We start from the raw sequence: 13,171 nt of genomic DNA on the forward strand, positions 1-13,171 counted from the left end.
TCCATAAAGAGTACCTGTCAATCCTATTACTGTCACATTCCCCCCCCCCCCCCGATCCCTCCATAAAGAGTACCTGTCACTGCATATTACTGTCACATTCCCCCCGATCCCTCCATAAAGAGTACCTGTCACTGCATATTACTGTCACATTCCCCCCGATCCCTCCATAAAGAGTACCTGTCACTGCCTATTACTGTCACATTCCCCCCGATCCCTCCATAAAGAGTACCTGTCACTCCTATTACTGTCACATTCCCCCCCGATCCCTCCATAAAGAGTACCTGTCACTGCCTATTACTGTCACATCCCCCCCCCCGATCCCTCCATAAAGAGTACCTGTCACTCCTATTACTGTCACATCCCCCCCCCCCTCCCTCCATAAAGAGTACCTGTCACTCCTATTACTGTCACATTCCCCCCGATCCCTCCATAAAGAGTACCTGTCACTGCCTATTACTGTCACATTCCCCCCCGATCCCTCCATAAAGAGTACCTGTCACTCCTATTACTGTCACATTCCCCCCCCTCCCTCCATAAAGAGTACCTGTCACTGCCTATTACTGTCACATTCCCCCCAATCCCTCCATAAAGAGTACCTGTAACTTCTATTACTGTCACATCCCCCCGATCCCTCCATAAAGAGTACCTGTCACTGCCTATTACTTTCACATTCCCCCCGATCCCTCCATAAAGAGTACCTGTCACTGCCTATTACTGTCACATTCCCCCCGATCCCTCCATAAAGAGTACCTGTCACTCCTATTACTGTCACATTCCCCCCGATCCCTCCATAAAGAGTACCTGTCACTGCCTATTACTTTCACATTCCCCCCCGATCCCTCCATAAAGAGTACCTGTCACTGCTATTACTGTCACATTCCCCCCGATCCCTCCATAAAGAGTACCTGTCACTGCCTATTACTGTCACATTCCCCCCCGATCCCTCCATAAAGAGTACCTGTCACTGCCTATTACTGTCACATTCCCCCCCGATCCCTCCATAAAGAGTACCTGTCACTCCTATTACTGTCACATCCCCCCGATCCCTCCATAAAGAGTACCTGTCACTGCTATTACTGCCACATTCCTCCCGATCCCTCCATAAAGAGTACCTGTCACTGCTATTACTGCCACATTCCTCCCGATCCCTCCATAAAGAGTACCTGTCACTGCTATTACTGTCACATTCCCCCCGATCCCTCCATAAAGAGTACCTGTCACTGCCTATTACTGTCACATTCCCCCCGATCCCTCCATAAAGAATACCTGTCACTCCTATTACTGTCACATTCCCCCCGATCCCTCCATAAAGAGTACCTGTCACTCCTATTACTGTCACATTCCCCCCGATCCCTCCATAAAGAGTACCTGTCACTGCTATTACTGTCACATTCCTCCCGATCCCTCCATAAAGAGTACCTGTCACTGCTATTACTGTCACATTCCCCCCGATCCCTCCATAAAGAGTACCTGTCACTCCTATTACTGTCACATCCCCCCGATCCCTCCATAAAGAGTACCTGTCACTGCTATTACTGTCACATTCCTCCCGATCCCTCCATAAAGAGTACCTGTCACTCCTATTACTGTCACATCCCCCCGATCCCTCCATAAAGAGTACCTGTCACTGCCTATTACTGTCACATTCCCCCCGATCCCTCCATAAAGAGTACCTGTCACTGCCTATTACTGTCACATTCCCCCGATCTCTCCATAAAGAGTACCTGTCACTCCTATTACTGTCACATTCCCCCCGATCCCTCCATAAAGAGTACCTGTCACTCCTATTACTGTCACATTCCCCCCGATCCCTCCATAAAGAGTACCTGTCACTCCTATTACTGTCACATTCCCCCCGATCCCTCCATAAAGAGTACCTGTCACTCCTATTACTGTCACATTCCCCCCGATCCCTCCATAAAGAGTACCTGTCACTCCTATTACTGTCACATTCCTCCCGATCCCTCCATAAAGAGTACCTGTCACTCCTATTACTGTCACATTCCCCCCGATCCCTCCATAAAGAGTACCTGTCACTCCTATTACTGTCACATCCCCCCGATCCCTCCATAAAGAGTACCTGTCACTGCTATTACTGTCACATTCCTCCCGATCCCTCCATAAAGAGTACCTGTCACTGCTATTACTGTCACATTCCCCCCCGATCCCTCCATAAAGAGTCACTGTCACTGCCTATTACTGTCACATTCCCCCCCGATCCCTCCATAAAGAGTACCTGTCACTCCTATTACTGTCACATTCCCCCCGATCCCTCCATAAAGAGTACCTGTCACTGCTATTACTGTCACATTCCCCCCCCGATCCCTCCATAAAGAGTCACTGTCACTGCCTATTACTGTCACATTCCCCCCGATCCCTCCATAAAGAGTACCTGTCACTCCTATTACTGTCACATTCCCCCCGATCCCTCCATAAAGAGTACCTGTCACTGCTATTACTGTCACATTCCTCCCGATCCCTCCATAAAGAGTACCTGTCACTGCTATTACTGTCACATTCCTCCCGATCCCTCCATAAAGAGTACCTGTCACTCCTATTACTGTCACATCCCCCCGATCCCTCCATAAAGAGTACCTGTCACTCCTATTACTGTCACATTCCCCAGATCTCTCCATAAAGAGTACCTGTCACTCCTATTACTGTCACATTCCCCTGATCCCTCCATAAAGAGTACCTGTCACTCCTATTACTGTCACATTCCCCCGATCCCTCCATAAAGAGTACCTGTCACTCCTATTACTGTCACATTCCCCTGATCCCTCCATAAAGAGTACCTGTCACTCCTATTACTGTCACATTCCTCCCGATCCCTCCATAAAGAGTACCTGTCACTCCTATTACTGTCACATTCCCCCCGATCCCTCCATAAAGAGTACCTGTCACTGCATATTACTGTCACATTCCCCCCCGATCCCTCCATAAAGAGGACCTGTCACTGCCTATTACTGTCACATTCCCCCCGATCCCTCCATAAAGAGTACCTGTCACTCCTATTACTGTCACATTCCTCCCGATCCCTCCATAAAGAGTACCTGTCACTCCTATTACTGTCACATTCCCCCCGATCCCTCCATAAAGAGTACCTGTCACTGCATATTACTGTCACATTCCCCCCCGATCCCTCCATAAAGAGGACCTGTCACTGCCTATTACTGTCACATCCCCCCGATCCCTCCATAAAGAGTACCTGTCACTGCCTATTACTGTCACATTCCCCCGATCCCTCCATAAAGAGTACCTGTCACTCCTATTACTGTCACATTCCCCTGATCCCTCCATAAAGAGTACCTGTCACTGCCTATTACTGTCACATTCCCCCCGATCCCTCCATAAAGAGTACCTGTCACTGCCTATTACTGTCACATTCCCCCTGATCCCTCCATAAAGAGTACCTGTCACTCCTATTACTGTCACATTCCCCCCCGATCCCTCCATAAAGAGTACCTGTCACTCCTATTACTGTCACATTCCCCCCCGATCCCTCCATAAAGAGTACCTGTCACTCCTATTACTGTCACATTCCCCCCGATCCCTCCATAAAGAGTACCTGTCACTGCCTATTACTGTCACATTCCCCCCGATCCCTCCATAAAGAGTACCTGTCACTGCCTATTACTGTCAAATTCCTCCCGATGCCTCCATAAAGAGTACCTGTCACTCCTATTACTGTCACATCCCCCCCCCCCTCCCTCCATAAAGAGTACCTGTCACTCCTATTACTGTCACATTCCCCCCGATCCCTCCATAAAGAGTACCTGTCACTGCCTATTACTGTCACATTCCCCCCCGATCCCTCCATAAAGAGTACCTGTCACTCCTATTACTGTCACATTCCCCTGATCCCTCCATAAAGAGTACCTGTCACTGCCTATTACTGTCACATTCCCCCCAATCCCTCCATAAAGAGTACCTGTAACTTCTATTACTGTCACATCCCCCCGATCCCTCCATAAAGAGTACCTGTCACTGCCTATTACTTTCACATTCCCCCCGATCCCTCCATAAAGAGTACCTGTCACTGCCTATTACTGTCACATTCCCCCCGATCCCTCCATAAAGAGTACCTGTCACTCCTATTACTGTCACATTCCCCCCGATCCCTCCATAAAGAGTACCTGTCACTGCCTATTACTTTCACATTCCCCCCCGATCCCTCCATAAAGAGTACCTGTCACTGCTATTACTGTCACATTCCCCCCGATCCCTCCATAAAGAGTACCTGTCACTGCCTATTACTGTCACATTCCCCCCCCGATCCCTCCATAAAGAGTACCTGTCACTGCCTATTACTGTCACATTCCCCCCCGATCCCTCCATAAAGAGTACCTGTCACTCCTATTACTGTCACATCCCCCCGATCCCTCCATAAAGAGTACCTGTCACTGCTATTACTGCCACATTCCTCCCGATCCCTCCATAAAGAGTACCTGTCACTGCTATTACTGCCACATTCCTCCCGATCCCTCCATAAAGAGTACCTGTCACTGCTATTACTGTCACATTCCCCCCGATCCCTCCATAAAGAGTACCTGTCACTGCCTATTACTGTCACATTCCCCCCGATCCCTCCATAAAGAATACCTGTCACTCCTATTACTGTCACATTCCCCCCGATCCCTCCATAAAGAGTACCTGTCACTCCTATTACTGTCACATTCCCCCCGATCCCTCCATAAAGAGTACCTGTCACTGCTATTACTGTCACATTCCTCCCGATCCCTCCATAAAGAGTACCTGTCACTGCTATTACTGTCACATTCCCCCCGATCCCTCCATAAAGAGTACCTGTCACTCCTATTACTGTCACATCCCCCCGATCCCTCCATAAAGAGTACCTGTCACTGCTATTACTGTCACATTCCTCCCGATCCCTCCATAAAGAGTACCTGTCACTCCTATTACTGTCACATCCCCCCGATCCCTCCATAAAGAGTACCTGTCACTGCCTATTACTGTCACATTCCCCCCGATCCCTCCATAAAGAGTACCTGTCACTCCTATTACTGTCACATTCCCCCCGATCCCTCCATAAAGAGTACCTGTCACTCCTATTACTGTCACATTCCCCCCGATCCCTCCATAAAGAGTACCTGTCACTCCTATTACTGTCACATTCCTCCCGATCCCTCCATAAAGAGTACCTGTCACTCCTATTACTGTCACATTCCCCCCGATCCCTCCATAAAGAGTACCTGTCACTCCTATTACTGTCACATCCCCCCGATCCCTCCATAAAGAGTACCTGTCACTGCTATTACTGTCACATTCCTCCCGATCCCTCCATAAAGAGTACCTGTCACTGCTATTACTGTCACATTCCCCCCCGATCCCTCCATAAAGAGTCACTGTCACTGCCTATTACTGTCACATTCCCCCCCGATCCCTCCATAAAGAGTACCTGTCACTCCTATTACTGTCACATTCCCCCCGATCCCTCCATAAAGAGTACCTGTCACTGCTATTACTGTCACATTCCCCCCCCGATCCCTCCATAAAGAGTCACTGTCACTGCCTATTACTGTCACATTCCCCCCGATCCCTCCATAAAGAGTACCTGTCACTCCTATTACTGTCACATTCCCCCCGATCCCTCCATAAAGAGTACCTGTCACTGCTATTACTGTCACATTCCTCCCGATCCCTCCATAAAGAGTACCTGTCACTGCTATTACTGTCACATTCCTCCCGATCCCTCCATAAAGAGTACCTGTCACTGCTATTACTGTCACATTCCTCCCGATCCCTCCATAAAGAGTACCTGTCACTGCTATTACTGTCACATTCCTCCCGATCCCTCCATAAAGAGTACCTGTCACTCCTATTACTGTCACATTCCCCAGATCTCTCCATAAAGAGTACCTGTCACTCCTATTACTGTCACCTTCCCCTGATCCCTCCATAAAGAGTACCTGTCACTCCTATTACTGTCACATTCCCCCGATCCCTCCATAAAGAGTACCTGTCACTCCTATTACTGTCACATTCCCCTGATCCCTCCATAAAGAGTACCTGTCACTCCTATTACTGTCACATTCCTCCCGATCCCTCCATAAAGAGTACCTGTCACTCCTATTACTGTCACATTCCCCCCGATCCCTCCATAAAGAGTACCTGTCACTGCATATTACTGTCACATTCCCCCCCGATCCCTCCATAAAGAGGACCTGTCACTGCCTATTACTGTCACATCCCCCCGATCCCTCCATAAAGAGTACCTGTCACTCCTATTACTGTCACATTCCCCCCGATCCCTCCATAAAGAGTACCTGTCACTCCTATTACTGTCACATTCCTCCCGATCCCTCCATAAAGAGTACCTGTCACTCCTATTACTGTCACATTCCCCCCGATCCCTCCATAAAGAGTACCTGTCACTGCATATTACTGTCACATTCCCCCCCCGATCCCTCCATAAAGAGGACCTGTCACTGCCTATTACTGTCACATCCCCCCGATCCCTCCATAAAGAGTACCTGTCACTGCCTATTACTGTCACATTCCCCCGATCCCTCCATAAAGAGTACCTGTCACTCCTATTACTGTCACATTCCCCTGATCCCTACATAAAGAGTACCTGTCACTCCTATTACTGTCACATTCCCCCTGATCCCTCCATAAAGAGTACCTGTCACTCCTATTACTGTCACATTCCCCCCCGATCCCTCCATAAAGAGTACCTGTCACTCCTATTACTGTCACATTCCCCCCCGATCCCTCCATAAAGAGTACCTGTCACTCCTATTACTGTCACATTCCCCCCGATCCCTCCATAAAGAGTACCTGTCACTGCCTATTACTGTCACATTCCCCCCGATCCCTCCATAAAGAGTACCTGTCACTGCCTATTACTGTCACATTCCTCCCGATCCCTCCATAAAGAGTACCTGTCACTCCTATTACTGTCACATCCCCCCCCCCCTCCCTCCATAAAGAGTACCTGTCACTCCTATTACTGTCACATTCCCCCCGATCCCTCCATAAAGAGTACCTGTCACTGCCTATTACTGTCACATTCCCCCCCGATCCCTCCATAAAGAGTACCTGTCACTCCTATTACTGTCACATTCCCCCCCGATCCCTCCATAAAGAGTACCTGTCACTGCCTATTACTGTCACATTCCCCCCAATCCCTCCATAAAGAGTACCTGTAACTTCTATTACTGTCACATCCCCCCGATCCCTCCATAAAGAGTACCTGTCACTGCCTATTACTTTCACATTCCCCCCGATCCCTCCATAAAGAGTACCTGTCACTGCCTATTACTGTCACATTCCCCCCGATCCCTCCATAAAGAGTACCTGTCACTCCTATTACTGTCACATTCCCCCCGATCCCTCCATAAAGAGTACCTGTCACTGCCTATTACTTTCACATTCCCCCCCGATCCCTCCATAAAGAGTACCTGTCACTGCTATTACTGTCACATTCCCCCCGATCCCTCCATAAAGAGTACCTGTCACTGCCTATTACTGTCACATTCCCCCCCGATCCCTCCATAAAGAGTACCTGTCACTCCTATTACTGTCACATTCCTCCCGATCCCTCCATAAAGAGTACCTGTCACTCCTATTACTGTCACATTCCTCCCGATCCCTCCATAAAGAGTACCTGTCACTGCCTATTACTGTCACATTCCCCCCCGATCCCTCCCTAAAGAGTACCTGTCACTGCCTATTACTGTCACATTCCCCCCAATCCCTCCATAAAGAGTACCTGTCACTCCTATTACTGTCACATCCCCCCGATCCCTCCATAAAGAGTACCTGTAACTTCTATTACTGTCACATTCCCCCGATCCCTCCATAAAGAGTACCTGTCACTCCTATTACTGTCACATTCCCCCCGATCCCTCCATAAAGAGTACCTGTCACTCCTATTACTGTCACATCCCCCCGATCCCTCCATAAAGAGTACCTGTCACTCCTATTACTGTCACATCCCCCCGATCCCTCCATAAAGAGTACCTGTCACTGCTATTACTGCCACATTCCTCCCGATCCCTCCATAAAGAGTACCTGTCACTGCTATTACTGCCACATTCCTCCCGATCCCTCCATAAAGAGTACCTGTCACTGCTATTACTGTCACATTCCCCCCGATCCCTCCATAAAGAGTACCTGTCACTGCCTATTACTGTCACATTCCCCCCGATCCCTCCATAAAGAGTACCTGTCACTCCTATTACTGTCACCTTCCCCCCGATCCCTCCATAAAGAGTACCTGTCACTGCTATTACTGTCACATTCCTCCCGATCCCTCCATAAAGAGTACCTGTCACTCCTATTACTGTCACATCCCCCCGATCCCTCCATAAAGAGTACCTGTCACTGCTATTACTGTCACATTCCTCCCGATCCCTCCATAAAGAGTACCTGTCACTCCTATTACTGTCACATCCCCCCGATCCCTCCATAAAGAGTACCTGTCACTCCTATTACTGTCACATTCCCCCCGATCCTTCCATAAAGAGTACCTGTCACTCCTATTACTGTCACATTCCCCCGATCTCTCCATAAAGAGTACCTGTCACTCCTATTACTGTCACATTCCCCCGATCCCTCCATAAAGAGTACCTGTCACTCCTATTACTGTCACATTCCCCTGATCCCTCCATAAAGAGTACCTGTCACTCCTATTACTGTCACATTCCTCCCGATCCCTCCATAAAGAGTACCTGTCACTCCTATTACTGTCACATTCCCCCCGATCCCTCCATAAAGAGTACCTGTCACTGCATATTACTGTCACATTCCCCCCCGATCCCTCCATAAAGAGTACCTGTCACTCCTATTACTGTCACATTCCCCCCGATCCCTCCATAAAGAGTACCTGTCACTGCCTATTACTGTCACATTCCCCCGATCCCTCCATAAAGAGTACCTGTCACTGCTATTACTGTCACATTCCCCCCGATCCCTCCATAAAGAGTACCTGTCACTGCATATTACTGTCACATTCCCCCCGATCCCTCCATAAAGAGGACCTGTCACTCCTATTACTGTCACATTCCCCTGATCCCTCCATAAAGAGTACCTGTCACTGCCTATTACTGTCACATTCCCCCCGATCCCTCCATAAAGAGTACCTGTCACTGCCTATTACTGTCACATTCCCCCCCGATCCCTCCATAAAGAGTACCTGTCACTCCTATTACTGTCACATTCCCCTGATCCCTCCATAAAGAGTACCTGTCACTCCTATTACTGTCACATTCCCCCCGATCCCTCCATAAAGAGTACCTGTCACTGCCTATTACTGTCACATTCCCCCCCGATCCCTCCATAAAGAGTACCTGTCACTCCTATTACTGTCACATTCCCCCCGATCCCTCCATAAAGAGTACCTGTCACTGCCTATTACTGTCACATTCCTCCCGATCCCTCCATAAAGAGTACCTGTCACTCCTATTACTGTCACATTCCCCCCCCTCCCTCCATAAAGAATACCTGTCACTGCCTATTACTGTCACATTCCCCCCGATCCCTCCATAAAGAGTACCTGTCACTCCTATCACTGTCACTTTCCCCCCGATCCCTCCATAAAGAGTACCTGTCACTGCCTATTACTGTCACATTCCCCCCGATCCCTCCATAAAGAGTACCTGTCACTGCCTATTACTGTCACATTCCCCCCGATCCCTCCATAAAGAGTACCTGTCACTGCCTATTACTGTCACATTCCTCCCGATCCCTCCATAAAGAGTACCTCTCACTCCTATTACTGTCACATTCCCCCCCCCTCCCTCCATAAAGAATACCTGTCACTCCTATTACTGTCACATTCCCCCCGATCCCTCCATAAAGAGTACCTGTCACTCCTATCACTGTCACATTCCCCCCGATCCCTCCATAAAGAGTACCTGTCACTGCCTATTACTGTCACATTCCTCCCGATCCCTCCATAAAGAGTACCTGTCACTCCTATTACTGTCACATTCCCCCCCCCTCCCTCCATAAAGAATACCTGTCACTCCTATTACTGTCACATTCCCCCCGATTCCTCCATAAAGAGTACCTGTCACTCCTATTACTGTCACATTCCTCCCGATCCTTCCATAAAGAGTACCTGTCACTGCTATTACTGTCACATTCCTCCCGATCCCTCCATAAAGAGTACCTGTCACTCCTATTACTGTCACATTCCCCCCCCCTCCCTCCATAAAGAATACCTGTCACTCCTATTACTGTCACATTCCCCCCGATCCCTCCATAAAGAGTACCTGTCACTCCTATTACTGTCACATTCCTCCTGATCCTTCCATAAAGAGTACCTGTCACTGCCTATTACTGTCACATTCCCCCCGATCCCTCCATAAAGAGTACCTGTCACTCCTATTACTGTCACATTCCCCCCCCCTCCCTCCATAAAGAATACCTGTCACTCCTATCACTGTCACATTCCCCCCGATCCCTCCATAAAGAGTACCTGTCACTCCTATTACTGTCACATTCCCCCGATCCCTCCATAAAGAGTACCTGTCACTGCTATTACTGTCACATTCCTCCCGATCCCTCCATAAAGAGTACCTGTCACTCCTATTACTGTCACATTCCCCCCGATCCCTCCATAAAGAGTACCTGTCACTGCATATTACTGTCACATTCCCCCCCGATCCCTCCATAAAGAGTACCTGTCACTCCTATTACTGTCACATTCCCCCCGATCCCTCCATAAAGAGTACCTGTCACTGCCTATTACTGTCACATTCCCCCGATCCCTCCATAAAGAGTACCTGTCACTGCTATTACTGTCACATTCCCCCCGATCCCTCCATAAAGAGTACCTGTCACTGCATATTACTGTCACATTCCCCCCGATCCCTCCATAAAGAGGACCTGTCACTCCTATTACTGTCACATTCCCCTGATCCCTCCATAAAGAGTACCTGTCACTGCCTATTACTGTCACATTCCCCCCGATCCCTCCATAAAGAGTACCTGTCACTGCCTATTACTGTCACATTCCCCCCCGATCCCTCCATAAAGAGTACCTGTCACTCCTATTACTGTCACATTCCCCTGATCCCTCCATAAAGAGTACCTGTCACTCCTATTACTGTCAAATTCCCCCCGATCCCTCCATAAAGAGTACCTGTCACTGCCTATTACTGTCACATTCCCCCCCGATCCCTCCATAAAGAGTACCTGTCACTCCTATTACTGTCACATTCCCCCCGATCCCTCCATAAAGAGTACCTGTCACTGCCTATTACTGTCACATTCCTCCCGATCCCTCCATAAAGAGTACCTGTCACTCCTATTACTGTCACATTCCCCCCCCTCCCTCCATAAAGAATACCTGTCACTGCCTATTACTGTCACATTCCCCCCGATCCCTCCATAAAGAGTACCTGTCACTCCTATCACTGTCACTTTCCCCCCGATCCCTCCATAAAGAGTACCTGTCACTGCCTATTACTGTCACATTCCCCCCGATCCCTCCATAAAGAGTACCTGTCACTGCCTATTACTGTCACATTCCCCCCGATCCCTCCATAAAGAGTACCTGTCACTGCCTATTACTGTCACATTCCTCCCGATCCCTCCATAAAGAGTACCTCTCACTCCTATTACTGTCACATTCCCCCCCCCTCCCTCCATAAAGAATACCTGTCACTCCTATTACTGTCACATTCCCCCCGATCCCTCCATAAAGAGTACCTGTCACTCCTATCACTGTCACATTCCCCCCGATCCCTCCATAAAGAGTACCTGTCACTGCCTATTACTGTCACATTCCTCCCGATCCCTCCATAAAGAGTACCTGTCACTCCTATTACTGTCACATTCCCCCCCCCTCCCTCCATAAAGAATACCTGTCACTCCTATTACTGTCACATTCCCCCCGATTCCTCCATAAAGAGTACCTGTCACTCCTATTACTGTCACATTCCTCCCGATCCTTCCATAAAGAGTACCTGTCACTGCTATTACTGTCACATTCCTCCCGATCCCTCCATAAAGAGTACCTGTCACTCCTATTACTGTCACATTCCCCCCCCCTCCCTCCATAAAGAATACCTGTCACTCCTATTACTGTCACATTCCCCCCGATCCCTCCATAAAGAGTACCTGTCACTCCTATTACTGTCACATTCCTCCTGATCCTTCCATAAAGAGTACCTGTCACTGCCTATTACTGTCACATTCCCCCCGATCCCTCCATAAAGAGTACCTGTCACTCCTATTACTGTCACATTCCCCCCCCCTCCCTCCATAAAGAATACCTGTCACTCCTATCACTGTCACATTCCCCCCGATCCCTCCATAAAGAGTACCTGTCACTCCTATTACTGTCACATTCCCCCGATCCCTCCATAAAGAGTACCTGTCACTGCTATTACTGTCACATTCCTCCCGATCCCTCCATAAAGAGTACCTGTCACTGCTATTACTGTCACATTCCTCCCGATCCCTCCATAAAGAGTACCTGTCACTCCTATTACTGTCACAAGGGATGTTTGCATTCCTTCTCACAGCAATAAAAGTAATCATTTTTTTTTTTTTTTTAAACAGTGTTAAAAATAAAAAATAAAATAAATAGGAAAAAAAAACATTTTTTTTAAAGCGCCCCAGGCGCCGTGAGAAAACCCCAGGCGCACAAAAGAAAACGCATACTTAAGTCCCGCCCGAAAATGAAAACAATATTCAAATCTCACATGTGAGGTATCGCTACGATCATCAGAGCAAGAACAATAATTCGAGGAAAGTACCCCCTCTGTAACTCTAAACTGGTAACCTTTTAAAAGTTTTAAATCACCGCCTATGGAGATTTTTAAGTACCGTAGTTTGTCGCCATTGCACGTGTGCAATTTTAAACCATAACATATTAGGTATCTATTTGCTTAGCGTGACATCATCTTTCACTATATACAAAAAAAATTAGGCTAACTTTACTGTTTAGTTTTTTTTTTTTTTATTTCAGTAAAATGTATTTTTTTTTCAAAAAAAATAGCGTTTAAAAAAACCGCTGCGCAAATATCGCGTGACAAAAAATATTGCACAACCGCCATTTTTGTATCCAATCACAGCCGGCCACATGCACTTTCCTCGTGCTTGCCACTCCTGCACGAGAGCAGCGTTCGGGGATGGAGAGTGTCACTCTGACACTGTCGATCCCTGATCAGGGTAAAGAGCCAATGACGTCTTC

At 48.3% G+C, this 13,171-nt stretch overlaps 1 protein-coding gene across 1 annotated transcript in view; it reads left to right on the forward strand.

Moving 5' to 3' along the window:
* BABAM2 (BRISC and BRCA1 A complex member 2) overlaps window positions 1-13,171 on the forward strand; it is a 322,305-nt gene that overhangs the window by 41,537 nt on the left and 267,597 nt on the right. The gene's annotated exons all lie outside the window — the stretch shown is intronic.

The sequence above is a fragment of the Pelophylax lessonae genome (assembly GCF_965119305.1).
Source record: "Pelophylax lessonae genome assembly, chromosome: 3".
NCBI classification, from domain to species: domain Eukaryota; kingdom Metazoa; phylum Chordata; class Amphibia; order Anura; family Ranidae; genus Pelophylax; species Pelophylax lessonae.